Source organism: Camellia sinensis, chromosome 6 (genome assembly GCF_055761805.1).
Source record: "Camellia sinensis isolate YWXY chromosome 6, ASM5576180v1, whole genome shotgun sequence".
In the NCBI taxonomy this organism is placed as follows: Eukaryota; Viridiplantae; Streptophyta; class Magnoliopsida; order Ericales; family Theaceae; genus Camellia; species Camellia sinensis.
The window spans coordinates 33,650,756-33,666,038 of NC_138966.1; positions in this window are offsets into that span (position 1 = coordinate 33,650,756).

Sequence of the window (15,283 nt, forward strand, 5' to 3'; positions counted from 1 at the left end):
TAAATGAATTTTATCCTTTTTTTTTTTTTTTTTTTGGTGCACATAGCATTCTTGGAAAAGTTAAGGTCGAGAGAGTTAAATTAAATTTCTTGTCATCCAATTAAACAGTTAAAAATAAGGTTGCTACTCAGGCAACCCAAACTAAGCAAAATGTGTCCAACTTGAATTTTTAAGGATTTGACAATATATTTTTAAAATATAAGTTTATGCAGCAATTTAAAAGCCTGAATTAAATTCAAGGCTAGGCCTAGACAAATATTTCCAACAACCTAAAACTTGAATTACAAATTTAAATATAAATATATAAAAATATTAAATATACATACAAATTATTACAATTTCAATTTGATTTACATTAGTTAAATTGTTTTGACTTTCTTTGTTTTTTTTCTTCTTGAAATTACTAGGAGATGGAATTGAGGATTGGAGACTAAAGAAGTGAATGAACTACTGCAACATTCGTTTAAGTTTATGTTTGTGTTAGTAAATTTTTTATTAAGTCTTGATCGATAGAGATTTAACAATAATTTTAATCAAATAACTAAATAGAAAATCAGACGAATATGTAATTCATTTAGCAGGGTGCAACTCTAATAAGGTTACCGTTGGTTTTGCAGAGGATTTTACAAAGTTACCGTTGCTGTGGTCTATAAAATAAGACTCTACCAGTCTTTTAATTTGACAATATCATTACGATTCTCTTTTCTTTGTCATTGTTAACTTCAATCTTTACTTTTTGTTTCATTTATCTTCTCATTGTGTGATCTTCAGTCTATATTATTTCTTCAATTTTTCACTTTTTTCTCCCATCTCTTTTCTTGTTTCTTTTACAATATATCTCATTGTGTGTTGGATGTTGTATCCTATTGAATTTTTTTAACTTGTTTATTTCTACAAATTTTATCTTAAAACTACGGAAGATTTGAAATGTTTGAGGAATTACAAACTTTAGAGCAAAACACTGATATTAATTTCATTTCGGAAACTTCTCGTATTTCTCGTGCTGAAGCGTTCACCATTGTAGAAGATGAAACTTTATTTAGATCTTGGTTAGCCATCTCTCAAGATCCCATTGCTGGTAATAGTCAAACCATGGCAATATTCTGGGAACGAGTACTCGTTTATTTTAATTCACAATTGAATGGTGAATCAAATCGAAACCGTATTTCTTTGTCTCACCGTTGATCTGTCATGCAAAAGGTAATTAATAAATTCTGTGGTTTTCTTGAGCAAATCCAATTGAGGCAACAAAGTGGAACAACTGAGGCAGACATGGTAATTTTTATTTTTGTTATTAAATATCAATTTTTTGAGTTCTCAATCTACTTTTTATCGAAATGTTTATAATTTTCATTTTTTAGGTCACTGAAGCTAAGCGCATGTATCATGCAATACAGGAAAAAAAAACACTTCACATTTGATACAAATTGGGATATTTTGCACCGAAGTTGTAAGTGGGATGGAATTAGAACACAACCCAAAAAAGTGACTCCACAAGCTTATCCATTTTCGAATCCAACAACTAAAGGTGAGCCTTTTCAACCCAACAATAATATTGAGGAGGACCAACAATCAAGTAATATATCAACACGACCAATTACTACTAAGGCTACAAAAGAGAAGTTGAAGTTGAAGATACAACGTTGTTTGTTTGGTTTATATAGTACATGGGTTAATCTATTTATATTTGTTTTTTGAAGGAAATAATTATTGGAGGCAAAAGGAAATGAAAAAGATTTAATGGAGGGAAAAAGAAATGGCAAAGGAAATGAGGAAACAGAAATGGAGGGAAAAAAAATCATTTTCCTCTTTCCAGTTGACCGGCCAGTCATCCCGCCGGATGTCCAATGTGTTTTGATGAAAGCTACAGTATTCACCGTTGGAGTGGCTAATATCAGATAGAGGAATTCATCATATTTTTACTCAGATTTGATGAAATTTTTGGTAAACCGTTGAAGATGCCCTAATAAAAAATTGTAAGAGGCTAGTCTAAATTTAGATAAGCTACCCACTTCTTATAAGCCTATGGCCTTATTTCGTGCATGTATTAAGATTGTTTATAAATTACATTTTTATTTTACTTTTTATACTGGCAATTTGTAATAAAGTATTTTTGTAATTTTCTTTATAGTTTGCCAGTGGTAACCCGTGCTAAGCATAGAATCTTACAATTTAAAATGAGTTGTTATAATTTTTTTTTTTTTTCTTTTTGTGGCAGTCTATGTTATGGTATAACTCGTGTTATAACATATTTCATATTAGTTTTATATTGTGCAAACATATATATCAATAATCCCTAATTTATGAAATTACGATAACAATCAAATTATTAGTGAAAGGATCATGCTACAACAAAAGAATTTTAAAAGTTAAATAAAAAAGTAATAACATGTATAAATTTTGAATAATTTTGAAAAGTTAAAAAGTTAAAGTTTTTTTTTTTAATATTAAAAGGATATTCTAACTAATGAAATAGTGTCTTTTACATTTTGTAAGGATTTTCTATTATGGAAAATGTCTTTTTTTTTTAATTTCTATATAGATAGCAAGTTTTATTTTTGAAAGTAGTGTTTTTATTTTTGATATAATATTACATAAATTTCATTGAGAGAGTATGAAAATTTAACACCTCCCATTCATTGCCAAAAATACCTTCACCAAATCATTAACTTATTAAGCCTTGCCGCTATTGTGGTGATGATGTTGGCGATGATCATAACTACTTGATCAACAATGATGTTGTGTGAGTGATTTTCTGACCACACTGCCAACTCAGTAATCAGCTGGAGAGTACTGGCAGAATAGATGACACTTGGCTGTCATGTAATAGAAAGAGAAGATTTCGGCGGTGGTTCGTCCACCCAGGGGCACTCCGACGATCAAGTCAGTATATCTCTCAAAGATAACAAATAGTGCTAAACTCACTGTGCTGAATATAAATTGCGTACCTTAGACCCATCGAGGGTGCCTTTCTTTTATAGTTAACTCAATCCCAGTCTCCATAAAAGCCTAGCTTCAATGGGCTTTAGCTTAGTGCTTATCCAAGACTCTTCAACAGATAGAGATAAACTCTCTGAGAATGTTATCCTTATCCATGCTGAAGTCCTTCCTCATTCTAGGACTCTTGTGCCTTATCCGCTTATCTCAGATTCCGATATCTTCAGAGATAATTTCGGCCTTGCCGAGATAACCTCGGCGTAATGACCAGGACACGTGGCACCTCGGCTGACACGTCGGCGTCACCTTGGCCACGTGTTGGTACTCAGAAAATATATCCCCACAACTGCCCCCTAGGTTCTATTACCTCGGCATTCTGAGGTGATGGGACCTATATCAGTACTTCCTGCCAGTATATCGGTTTAGAGATTCCCAGCCGACATGTCTCTTTAAAGATCAAAAATTTCAAGAGCTCCCTCATGCGTATGAGTTGTCAAGCATAATACATCAACCGTCTTAACCACGCGTTCTCCCCTTATTGGATCGTACTCTGTACGCGCTTGTAAGTTTATCTCGCTCCTGCGTCCGCCGTCTGACGCACACGTCATTTTAGGCGCATTAATTGCTTTCTTTTCCCCGCCATTTCAAGTTTTAACAAAAGCCTCTTTCTCCTTCGGTCTCTTCACTTTACATCGTTTCTGAAGCTCTCTCTCTCTAGCTTTCTCAAATCCTCCATTGTTCAAACTTCTATAGCTCTGCAACTTGCCCGTTTACTCCTTCTAGCGTGATTTTCACCGATCTTCTGCCTTCGCAACCATCGTCAAACTTCGGCAATCCCCATTCCGACTTCCCTCTTTCTGGTAAGCCACTGTTCCTCCTGGTTTTATTTGTTGTTGCTCTCCAAGAAGTTCTACTTTATTATTAATCGACATTGCTGTTTTACTCAAGTATTTGATTTATGAGTCATATATCTAAGTGTGTTTATTTCACGACTTTGCTCTTTGCCCATGTCTTGAATACATGCACTGTGCACAACTTTTCTGCACTTTTGCCATTGTTCTTGACCTTATACCCTTTGTACTTACAATGATCTTGATAGTCCATCTTTGTTCTTGATTCTAAAGCGCATTCTTGCTTTTCTGTTTTCCAGATTCGTGCCTTCAATCTTCGTTTCCATAGATCTAGGTTTGGGATTTGTTTGTAGAACTCAAAACAATTGTTAGGGAAAATTGAAACGATTCCCCACAGATTCTGTGTATTCTTAAGCTTTAGCCGAGGTTCATAAAACCCTTTAGAAATACACCCTTCTGAAATCCAACCCCTTCAGTTTAAGCCGATATCATGGGTATGTAGAAGTATAGGGTAGACACCCCGACCAAGTTAGAACACTTTAGGTGTGAGTTTGACATTCCGGCCGACGTCCATCTGAGGTTGGCTGGGGAGGATGACTCCATCATACCTACAACTGATTCTATGCCCTTCCCTGTGGTAGCTTTTATCGAATGCGGACTTCGGCTCCCACTAAATACCCTTTTCCATGAGATACTTCATTGTTATAAGCTAAACCCGATGCAGCTTGCCATCAACTCCTACCGAGTCATCAATGGCATAATAGCCTTAGCCAAACAAGAAAACGCTAGAATTACCTTGTCTGATATCCAATACTACTACACCATGTGTGGCCTCAAGAAAGATACGAGCTACGTTTAATACCTAAGCCGAGGTCCACAAAGTACAAAATTGTCGCCGAACTCCCTGACTCCAACAAAGGAGCTGGAGATGACTATTTCATTACCTCGGGGAACTGGGAGTTCGCTCCAGACGAGGACCTTCATCTCTACCCTTTTCCTCGATCAGTTTTTGTAGAGGGCAATGGTAAGAGCCCTGTGTTCATATTAACCTCTTTTTAAAGTCTTCAATACTTTGTTTGGTTTCTAATGTCTGTTTTTCTTGCAGCTCTTCCTCAGCCACCAAAGGGCTTCCGTGAGTCTTTCTTTCCCAGCAAAGACTTGAGGAAACTTTTGGACCTGCCAGTCCACAAACGGAGAGCCCCTCTGGTACTCAATTTTATCCTAACTTACAAATCAGCGCTGCCCGACGTCCCAAAGAAGAAAAAGAAAAGCCTATCACCTTCTTCTGCCACAACTCCTCAAGCTGCCTCCTCATCTCGGCCAAATCAAGGATCGATCTCTGATCCAGCTGAGCAGCTATCTACCTCGGCTCCATATCTGATCCCGATATCCCAATGCTGTCGACAACGCCGAACAGTTTTTGCTGCTGAAATGGGCCACCAAAAAGCAGTCGCGAAGGATCTTTTGGCCAATATTCCTAATTCAGTTGATGCCCAACCAGCACCAACCCAGCCAAAGCCAAAGACAAAAAGGATCAAGATGGCTCAGCCAAAGGCAACGGTGACTCAGATTGACACTGATGACACCTTGCCAATCCCCAAATTGGCTGAGAGTGAGAAGACCACCTCTGTCCCCGAGAAAAGGTCTGCTGAAACACAACCATCTAAATCCACCAGAACAAAAAGGCCGAGGTCATCATCTGCAACTACCTCGGGGTCCCTAAAGTATGATGCCCCCTGGGCCCCTAAAATCGTACTGGAGGACAAGCCAATTAGGGTTGGCGATAGCGCTGATGACATTAATGTCGGCATTGCCCTTAGTACCGCTCTGCTTCATCCTGGCGATCTCGACCGAAACGCCGAGTTGAGCGAATATGAAAACTATGCTCTGATGCTCCAGCGCTCCGTTCATGTAAGTGTCTTTATTTGGTAACTTTTCTTTCTCTCTCTTTTTTAGAAAATTTTGTAATAACTTCTGCTCCATTTGATTTTCTCTCAGGCAATCCAGTATGCCCACTCCTTCTCAGTACAATCTTTTGAGAACCGGAAGGAGCTGGCCAATAAAAAGAGAGAGGTTGCTAGTCTACAAAAGACTAATAAAAACTTGCAATTAAAGATGAAGACCTTGGAGGAACAAGCCGAGGCTGCTATTAAAGCTCAAACTGATGCCGAAGAAAAGGCGGAATCCGTTAAGGCCATCAAGAAGGTTCTTGAGGCCGAAAAGAGAGAGGCCGAGCAAAAGACGGCCCAGGCCCAAAAAGAACTGCAAAAAGCCTTGGCCACGAAGGACGCCGAGCTCAAGGCAGCCAATGAGAAGGGCTACAATGAGGGGGTGGCCGATGTCACAGCTGACTATGAAAAGCAAGTGAAGCAGGCATGCAACAAAGGTTTCGCCCTTGGTTGGATGACTTTGCTTAAAAAGGTTGAGATCCCCAAGGACTACCCCTCAGGAACGCCGACGTCCTTCCTCTTCCATTCCCTCAAACTCCAAGCCAATTTGATGATGATTCTGAATCTGAGGAGGAGGTTCTGGTGAGGAAGTCCAATGAAGCCGTTGGGGCCAAGTCCCTTACTCAGAATGAGCAAGTCCTGGACTTGACTCAAGATGAGGAGGGTGAGGAGGTTTCCAAAGATGCTTCTCTTGAGAAAGCATCATCCGACGTGCCTCTCGCCGACAAGAGCCTTGAAGTAACCATTCAAGAAATCGATGCTGAGCTTCCGGCCGAGAAGGCTGCCGAGATATCTTCCCAGCAGTCGTCTGAACTTCAAACCCAACCATCTGCTGTTGCTGAGGAGTCTTAATTTTGTGTTCTCCTTTTTTCTTCATTTTGTGCCTTGCACTTTGTTTTTCTTCTTTTTTTTGAAACAATGTAAGCTCTCCATGTGGCCAATGTGCCTCCTTTTGATTGTTAATACAGCTTCCTTTTCTGCATGCTTGTATTGTTCTCTTTACTGTTCTTTGTATGGTTCCATACTTAGAATATTTTGAATATCTTTGATATATACTTTAATCTTTGTGCAACCTTCTCGGGGTGACACACTTGGGTTATATAAACTGATGATTTACCTTGGCAAGTAGCCAAGTACCTTTCTTAGCATAACCTTGGTTTCAGCTTGTAAATTTTTCCATAAAATTTCAACAAGTGTTTAACCTTAATCTAACTTCAACTTGTAAACTTTTCTCAAGTTTCAACAAGTGTTAAACATGATCTCGGTTTAACTTCAATTTGTAAACTTTTCTCAAGTTTCAACAAGTGTTAAAACATGATCTCGTTTTAACTTTAACTTGTAAACTTTTCTCAAGTTTCAACAAGTGTTAAACATGATCTCGGTTTAACTTCAACTTGTAAACTTTTCTCAAGTTTCAACAAGTGTAAAACATGATCTCGGTTTAACTTCAACTTGTAAACTTTTCTCAAGTTTCAACGGGTGTTAAACATGATCTCGGTTTAACTTTAACTCGTAAACGTAAACTTTTCTCAAGTTTCAACAGGTGTTAAACATGATCTCGGTTTAACTTTAACTTGTAAACTTTTCTCAAGTTTCAACAAGTGTTAAACATGATCTCGGTTTAACTTTAACTTGTAAACTTTTCTCAAGTTTCAACAAGTGTTAAAACCATTGTTCTTCTCTCTGCCACCTAATGTGAACCTAAGTTCCACTTGGGTTCTCATTATACATGTATTCCAGAAACATTGTTATGTATTTTTATCAGTCACAAGTGTATAAACAAATAAACAAGATAAAACTTTATTTATTTACTTCGGCAAAAAAACAAAAAATTCTAATGATAGAAAAATTTCAAATTGCAAGTGTTCCAAGGCCTTGGCAACTCTTTGCCCTCATTATCTTCAAGCTGATATGCCCCATTGCCCAGTACCGAGATGATTCTATAGGGTCCTTCCCAATTTGGTCCAAGCTTCCCCTCTCTGGGATCTTTTCTGTTGTCGACGACTTTTCTCAAGACGAAGTCACCGATTTGAAACTCCCTTGGGTTGACCTTCTTATTATAAGCTCTGGCAAGCTACTGCTGGTATGCTGCGAGCTGTATTGCAGCTCTCTCCCTTCTTTCTTCTAAAAGATCCAGATCTTGGGCTAAGAGTATATCATTAGCACCGTTTTCTACTCCCTGGGTTCTGATTCCCAGGATGCCGATCTCCAGCGGAATGACTGCTTCTGTGCCATAAGCCATGGCAAAAGGGGATTCTCCCGTTGATCTTCTCAGCATAGTCCGATATGCCCAGAGTACACTGGGCAACTCATCCACTCACTTTCCTTTTTCTGCCTGTAACCTCTTCTTTATCCCATCTAAGATAACTTTGTTGGATGCTTCTGTTTGTCCATTGCTTTGGGGAAAGCTTGGTGTTGAGAAGTAGTTCTTGATTTTGAACTTTGCACAGAAGCTTTTGATTAGCTTACTGTCAAATTGTATTCCATTGTCTGCAACTATTGCTCTGGGAATCCTAAAACGAGTGATGACGTTCTTCCATATGAAGCCCTTTACATCCACATCTCGAATCTTGGCAAGGGGTTCAGCTTCTATCCACTTGGTGAAGTAATCTGTTGCCACCAGTAGATACTTTCTTTGTCCAGTTGCTTGGGGGAGTTGTCCAACAAGATCCATGCCCCACTGGGCAAATGGCTAAGGACTAGATACTGGGTTCAGGTCTGCTGCTGGTTGATGTATCAGGGGTGCAGACCTTTGGCATTTTTCACACTTCTTCACATAGGCCTCTGCATCTTTTTGCATGTAAGGCCACCAGTACCCCTGGGTAATGGCCCTATGGGCAAGTGATCTGCCCCCAGCGTGGCTTCCACAAATTCCTTCATGAATTTCATATAAAAAATCTTCAACTTGTAAAGGATGTACGCACCTCAAAAGGGGTCCAGTGAAGGATCTTCTATAGAGATGTCCTTTTGCTGTCAGACTGAATCTTGCAGACTTCAATCTGGTCTTGTGTGCCTCTTTGTGGTCATCTAGCAACTTTCTCTCTTTCAGGAATGCAACAATTGCATCCATCCAGCTTGGTCCCATGTCCACACACATTGCTTCACGCTCTATGGTCAGTGGTTCGATGCTCGGGCCCGACAAATAGTCAACCATTATTGTCCTTGCTTTTCCAGGTTGTACTACACTAGCTAGGTTGGCCAATGCATCGGGGTGACTGTTATCATCTCGGCTAACCTGAAGTAGTCGGCAGTTCTGAAACAAGGCTGCCAACGTAATGACCTCCTTTGCGTAGGCCGACATCCTTTCGTTGTCTGGTTAACTATAAGTTGTGAGTCACAAAAGACTATTACCTCGTCGGCTTGTACTGCTACTGCCAGTTTCAGTCCTACAATGAGTGCTTCATACTCTGCTTCATTGTTTGAGGCCTTGAACCCCAAACGAATCGATTGTTCTAGTATCTGCCCATCTGGAGATACCAGTACTACTCCCGCCCCGGCTCCCTATCGGTTTGAACTCCCATCAACAAACAAGCGAAACGAGTCGCCGATGTAAATGCTGCAGGGTTTGAGTTTTTCCTCTTTCCTTTGTTCTTTCGCCTTTGGCTGGGCTCCTCCTTGCATGTTTGGACATCGTTCACCTTGGCTCAACGAGGCCCAATGTTTGATGGATTCTGGCGTGAACTCCGCCACGAAGTCGACCAAAACTTGGCCTTTGATTGCTGTTCTGGGTCTATACTCCAGGTCATACTGGCCCAAGGCGACTGTCCATCTGGCTATTCTTCCTGTCAGGTCTCCTTGTTACAGCAAGGACTTCAGGGGGTGTTCAGTTAGCACCGCAATTTTATGGGCCTGGAAGTAATGGTTCAGCTTCTTTGAAGTCATTACTAAAGTCAGTGCCAATTTCTCTAAGAGTAGGTACCTCGTTTCTGCGTCGGTCAGGGTTTTGCTTACATAGTAAACAACCCTTTGCTCTCCTTTTTCTTCTCGGATTACCACTGCGCTTACTACGTGTTCTGAAACTGCTAAGTACAAAAACAACTCCTCTCCAGGTTCTGGATTTGAGAGGACTGGAGCCGTGGTTAAATACTTCTTCAAGTCGGCCAAGGCGGCTTCGCACTCCTTGGTCCATAAGAAATCTGTGGCCTTCTTCACTAAGTCGAAGAAAGGTTTGTACTTGTCTGAGCTTCTGCTTATGAACCTATTCAGGGCTGCAGCCCTTCCAGTTAGCATCTACACCTGTTTTGCCGACATCGGGCTCTTCAACTCAAGGATGGCCTTAATCTGATCTGGGCTGGCTTCAATTCCCTTTCTGGTCACCAAGTATCCCAAAAACTTACCAAATCCTACTCCAAATGCACACTTCAATGCATTGAGTCGGAGCCGATATGTTTTAAGGATGTCAAAGACTGCTTTCAGGTCGGCTAAATGGCCTTCCGGTTCCTTGGTCTTCACGACCATGTCATCGATGTAAACTTCCACCGTTTCGCTAATCAGGTGTTTGAACATCTTGGTTACCAATCTTTGATAAGTTGCTCCTGCGTTTTTCAACCCAAAAGGCATCACTCTGTAGCAATATAGCCCTTTTGGGGTGATAAACGCAGTCTTCTCCTCATCTGGGGATGCATGGCTATCTGATGGTATCCCCTGTAGGCATCCAGGAAGCTCATCCTTCCATGTCCCGAAGTGGCGTCTGCCAGTTGGTCAATCTTGGGTAGAGGAAAACTGTCTTTGGGACAGGCCTTGTTCAGGCTACTAAAGTCCACGCAGACTCTCCATTTACCATTCTTTTTCTTTACCACCACTGTATTTGATAGCCATGTCGGGTAATTTACCTCTCCAATGGCCCTGGCCTCCAGAAGTCTGTCTACTTCCTCTTCTACTGCTTCGACGTGCATCAACATCGGTCTTCTTGCTCGTTGAATGACAGGTTTGGCTGACCTATCAACGTTCAATTTATGGCAAGTGACCTCAGGGTCAATGCTAGGCATTTCGTAAGGTGTCCAAGCAAACACCTCAATATTTGCTCTCAGGAATGCCTCCAACTCTTTTTCCTCTTCTTCGGTTAAGCCTGAGCCGAGAAGAAAGAAGCGTTCTTCATCCCTCTCCTGGACGAGGATTTTCTTCAGTGCTTCTTCACTCTTCTCGGCTAGCTCTTTGCCGACATCCTCTAGGACCCCCACATCCTCGTCTTCGATCTCTGCCTTCTCTGGTTCTCGTATGCTGCAGGTGGATTTCATTGCTACCATGGAACAGTTCTTTGCCTGCAGCTAATCCCCTCTGACTTCTTCTATCCCATGCTCTGTTGGGAACTGCAGCAGCTGATGCAATGTTGAGGGAATAACCCCCATTGCATGCCGCCATGGCCTCCCCAAGATAATATTGTAAAGGGAGGGTGTGTCGATCACGGTGAATTCTGTCTTTATCTTCTTGGTGCCAGCCTGCACCTCCAAGCTTGTTGCGCCCAGTGGCCATGTCGGCGTTCCATTGAACCCGACCATTGGGCTGTTGGATTGCTCCATACCATCAGGGTGAAGGCCCAGCTCCTTGTAACATCTAACATACATGATGTCACAAGAGCTGCATTGGTCAATTAAGATGCATTTTACTTGGCACTCCCCAACCTTAAGGGATACTACCAAGGCATCGTTATGCGGATGCTGTACCATCTCAAGGGCGACTTCAGTAAAGGACACTACCAGTCCCTGGCACTCCTCTGCCCGATGTCTCTTCTCCCTGACTTGCTAGACATGTGTAGGTGTTTTACCTTTTGGGTTTCCCCCCAAATTTTGTTTTCGTTGACCTTCGAGTGAATGACATTAATTACCAGAGGCCCTCCTGCTTAAGGTTGCTATGCTAGGGGAGGTCGAGTTGTTGGTGCTTGAGGCAATCTTGCCTGCTCTTCTCTGGTCCCGGCCTCGTCTACAAGGTCCCTCAAATGGCCCTGCCTTACCAGGTCTTCAAAGTGTGACTTTAGGGCTCTACAACCCTAAGTCAGATGCCCATCTTCGTTATGGTAACCACAATGCTTACCCAGGCTCCTTCCTATAAATTCTCCAGGTACCCTTGCTGGTGCTCTGAAATAGGGTTAGGTTCGGATTTTATCCAGGACTTTGTGAATTGGGATGCGGAACACAGTTGTGACTGCCTGTGCAGCCCTTAGTCCTACCTCCTGTTTGTTGGATCTGTTATTACCTCGGCCTCGCTTTGGCGAGCCATTTTCCTTCTCTTGCTTCGTCTCCTTAGCCCCTAATATATCTTCCTCGGCTCTAGCATATTTCTCAATTCTGGCCATGAGCTCCTCCATGCTTTTTAGCAATGTCTTTGCCAAAGATTTCCGTAGTGGACAGTCGTCTTTTAGGCCGTTCTTGAAAGACACAACCGCCACCTCCTGGTTGCATTCGGGTATTCGATTGAACACCTCATAGTACCTTTTTACGTAGGCCCTAAGGCCTTCATCCTTACTAATTCTTAGAGCCATCAATGCGTCCACCCTCAATGGCTGTAGCTTGTTTGTCACAACCTGGCCATAAACATCTCGGCCAGGCCTTCCCAGGTCTTCACACTTCCCTTTGGCAATTTGTGAAACCAATCTGATGCAATCTCCCCGAAGGATGAGGGGAACACTTTGCAGAGCAACGGCTCGCTCCCACTATATAGTGCCATTGAGTTCAGGTATAATCCAACGTGAAAGTTGGGGTCTGACTTACCGTCATATATTTGGAACCTCGGCATACTGAATCTCTTCAGAGCCTCATATTTGTCTAACTCTATTGAGAATGGTGTTCTCGGTTTAACTGTTGAAGTTACCTCGGCATGATCTTGCTTCCTCTTGAGGTAATCTCTTAAGTCCTCTTTGGTCCACCCAGAAGCTCAGCTATCTCCTGATTTCAGTCTCTTAGGTGCACTGCTTTCAGCTTCGTTGTGAGCCCTTTTTAATCTTTCTCCGTTGGTCACGTCGAAGCACAACTCCTGCCTCTGAACATGCCGATGTTCTCTGGGATCTGCCTCCTTGGTGCGATGTGTCCTTTGAGACTCTTCCCTTCCTGGCTCTCCACACCCGACCTCCCTTGAAGGCCGGTGAGAATGTCATTTGCTTCTGGGGTGCTGGGGGGCTATAGGGATAGTTTTCTGTCCTCTCTTCTAGGCATTGGCCGCTGGAATCGGCGTGTCATGCAGCGGGAATGGTGGCTGCATGATATTGTTTTACATCATGAAGTTTACGACCGATTGCAGGTCAGCCAACTTGTTCGCCATCTCTTTAATCTCGTCGTCCCTCCGTAGGCATCTGTCCTTCCATACCTGGAGGTTATCTTCGTTATAGTACCCACTTTGGTCTGTTTGATTTGGTATGTCGCCTTCCTGGCCGACGTCTTTTACTCCATGATTCTGGTCTTCGTTGCAATTGTCTTTCTCGCTGTCAACGTCAATAAGTCTCCCACTCCCATTAGGAGTGTCATCCCCAACCTTCTCCTTCTGTCCGTTGTTGGCCATCTATTCTTCTTTCCTTCCCACAGACGGTGCCAAATTATGTGAGTGATTTTCTAACCACACTGTTAACTCAGTAATCAGCTGGAGAGTACTGGCAAAATAGATGGCGCCTGGCTGTCCTGTAATAGAAAGAGAAGATGCCGGCGGTGGTTCATCCACCCAGGGGCACTCCGACGATCAAGTCAGTATATCTCTCAAAGATAACAAATAGTGCTAAACTCACTGTGCTGAATATAAATTGTGTACCTTAGACCCATCGGGGGTGCCTTTCTTTTATAGTTAACTCAATCCCAGTCCCCATAGAAGCCTAGCTTCGATGGACTTTAGCTTAGTGCTTATCCAGGACTCTTTAACAGATAGAGATAAACTCTCTAAAAATGTTATCCTTATCCATGCTGAAGTCCTTCCTCATTCGAGGACACTTGTGCCTTATCCGCTTATCTCGGATTCCGATGTCTTCGGAGATAACCTTGGCCTTGCCAAGATAACCTCGGCGTCATAACCAGGACACGTGGCACCTCGGCTGACACATCGGCGTCACCTTGGCCACGTGTTGGTACTCAGAATATATATCCCCATAGATGTATATTAAATAATTGAGTTGATGTTGTTCTGGGTCACGTCACTTTTGAACTATATAGAGAGCTTCAAAAAGGTATTTAATCCCGAGAGACAAACAAAATTATATTCAGAGAATGACTAAGAAAATAATGGTTGAAGTCAAGACTTTCGTGGCTAGTCAAATGTGTAACAAAAATAAAAATAATAAAAAAAAAAAGAAGAAGAAGAAGCTATTCTTGGTTTAACTAACAAAAACTCGCATGATTGAGTAGAAAACACAATGGAAGGAGGAGAAAAGAGAGAAAGACTATGTATAATAGTATAGATGTGAGAGAAAGAAAAATTAGGAGTAAATCTTGTGATTTATTCAAAATAAAGATTTAAATACAAATACTTTTGATACATATAGATTAACAAATCATACTCTTATTTAAATTTTTTAATTTCTAACATATGTGATAGAGGGAGAAAAAAATTAGCAGTAAATCCTATAATTTATTCAAAATAAAAATTTAGATACAAATACTTTTGATATATATATATATATATATTAACAAATCATATCATTATTTAAATGGAAAAATTAGTGAAATATTCCTCTTTAACTTTGGATAGTAGGAGAGGTTCAATATGATTTTTCTTGTTAGTTAAGATCCCTCAATACAAAACCTGCTCAAATCACCCACACCCACCACAACCTCCGCCACCCACTCTCCACCACCGCCAAGAGTGGTGGCTGTAGACATTTCATTTTGACTGGTCTTAAAACTTGTGCACTTTCTTTTAATTACCTGATGATGAAAATAAGAATATGCTATCTCACAAAATTCTCAGTGGAATGATGAAATTTAAGCTTTAATCCCAATCTTTATCCGTTTTGGCCAAAATGTTTTAAACCAGTTTTAGCCTAAATTTGACATATTTGGCCCGTTAAAATATGTTTTATTAATCTATTTATTTTTTGTTTTAAAATTTAAATGTTTTTGTGTGTTTTTATATATTGTTTTGGGCATTTGTACATATATTTATGCTAATAATACCTTTTATATATTATTATATTAAAGTGTATAGTAATTTTACTATGCGGTATACAGTGATTTTACTGTGCACCATTTGAAAATTTTTCCCATCCACCATTTCAAAATTAGTTTGTTTGTTGTGGTTCTTGCTTATAAAAAGGCTGGAGCAAGCAAGGAGAAGAAAAAAGGAGATGAAAATTGAGAGATCAGAAAAGAGAGAGAGAACGGAGAAGAAAAAAATCATAAAAAAGGGGGAAAAATAGTTTTTAAGAGAGGAAAAATATGTTTTTAGATATTTTATTTTTCTGAACCAAACCTTTCTTTCCATTCTCTCTATTTCCTTTTCACCAATATATCACCATTAAAGCTAAAATTCTGAATTTTGGATTGAGAATTGAGAAAACATTTCACAACCTTAAGGGTGATCAAAAGAAAGTTTGTAAATCAGAAAATTCATCCTTTCTCCAAAAAGTGATTT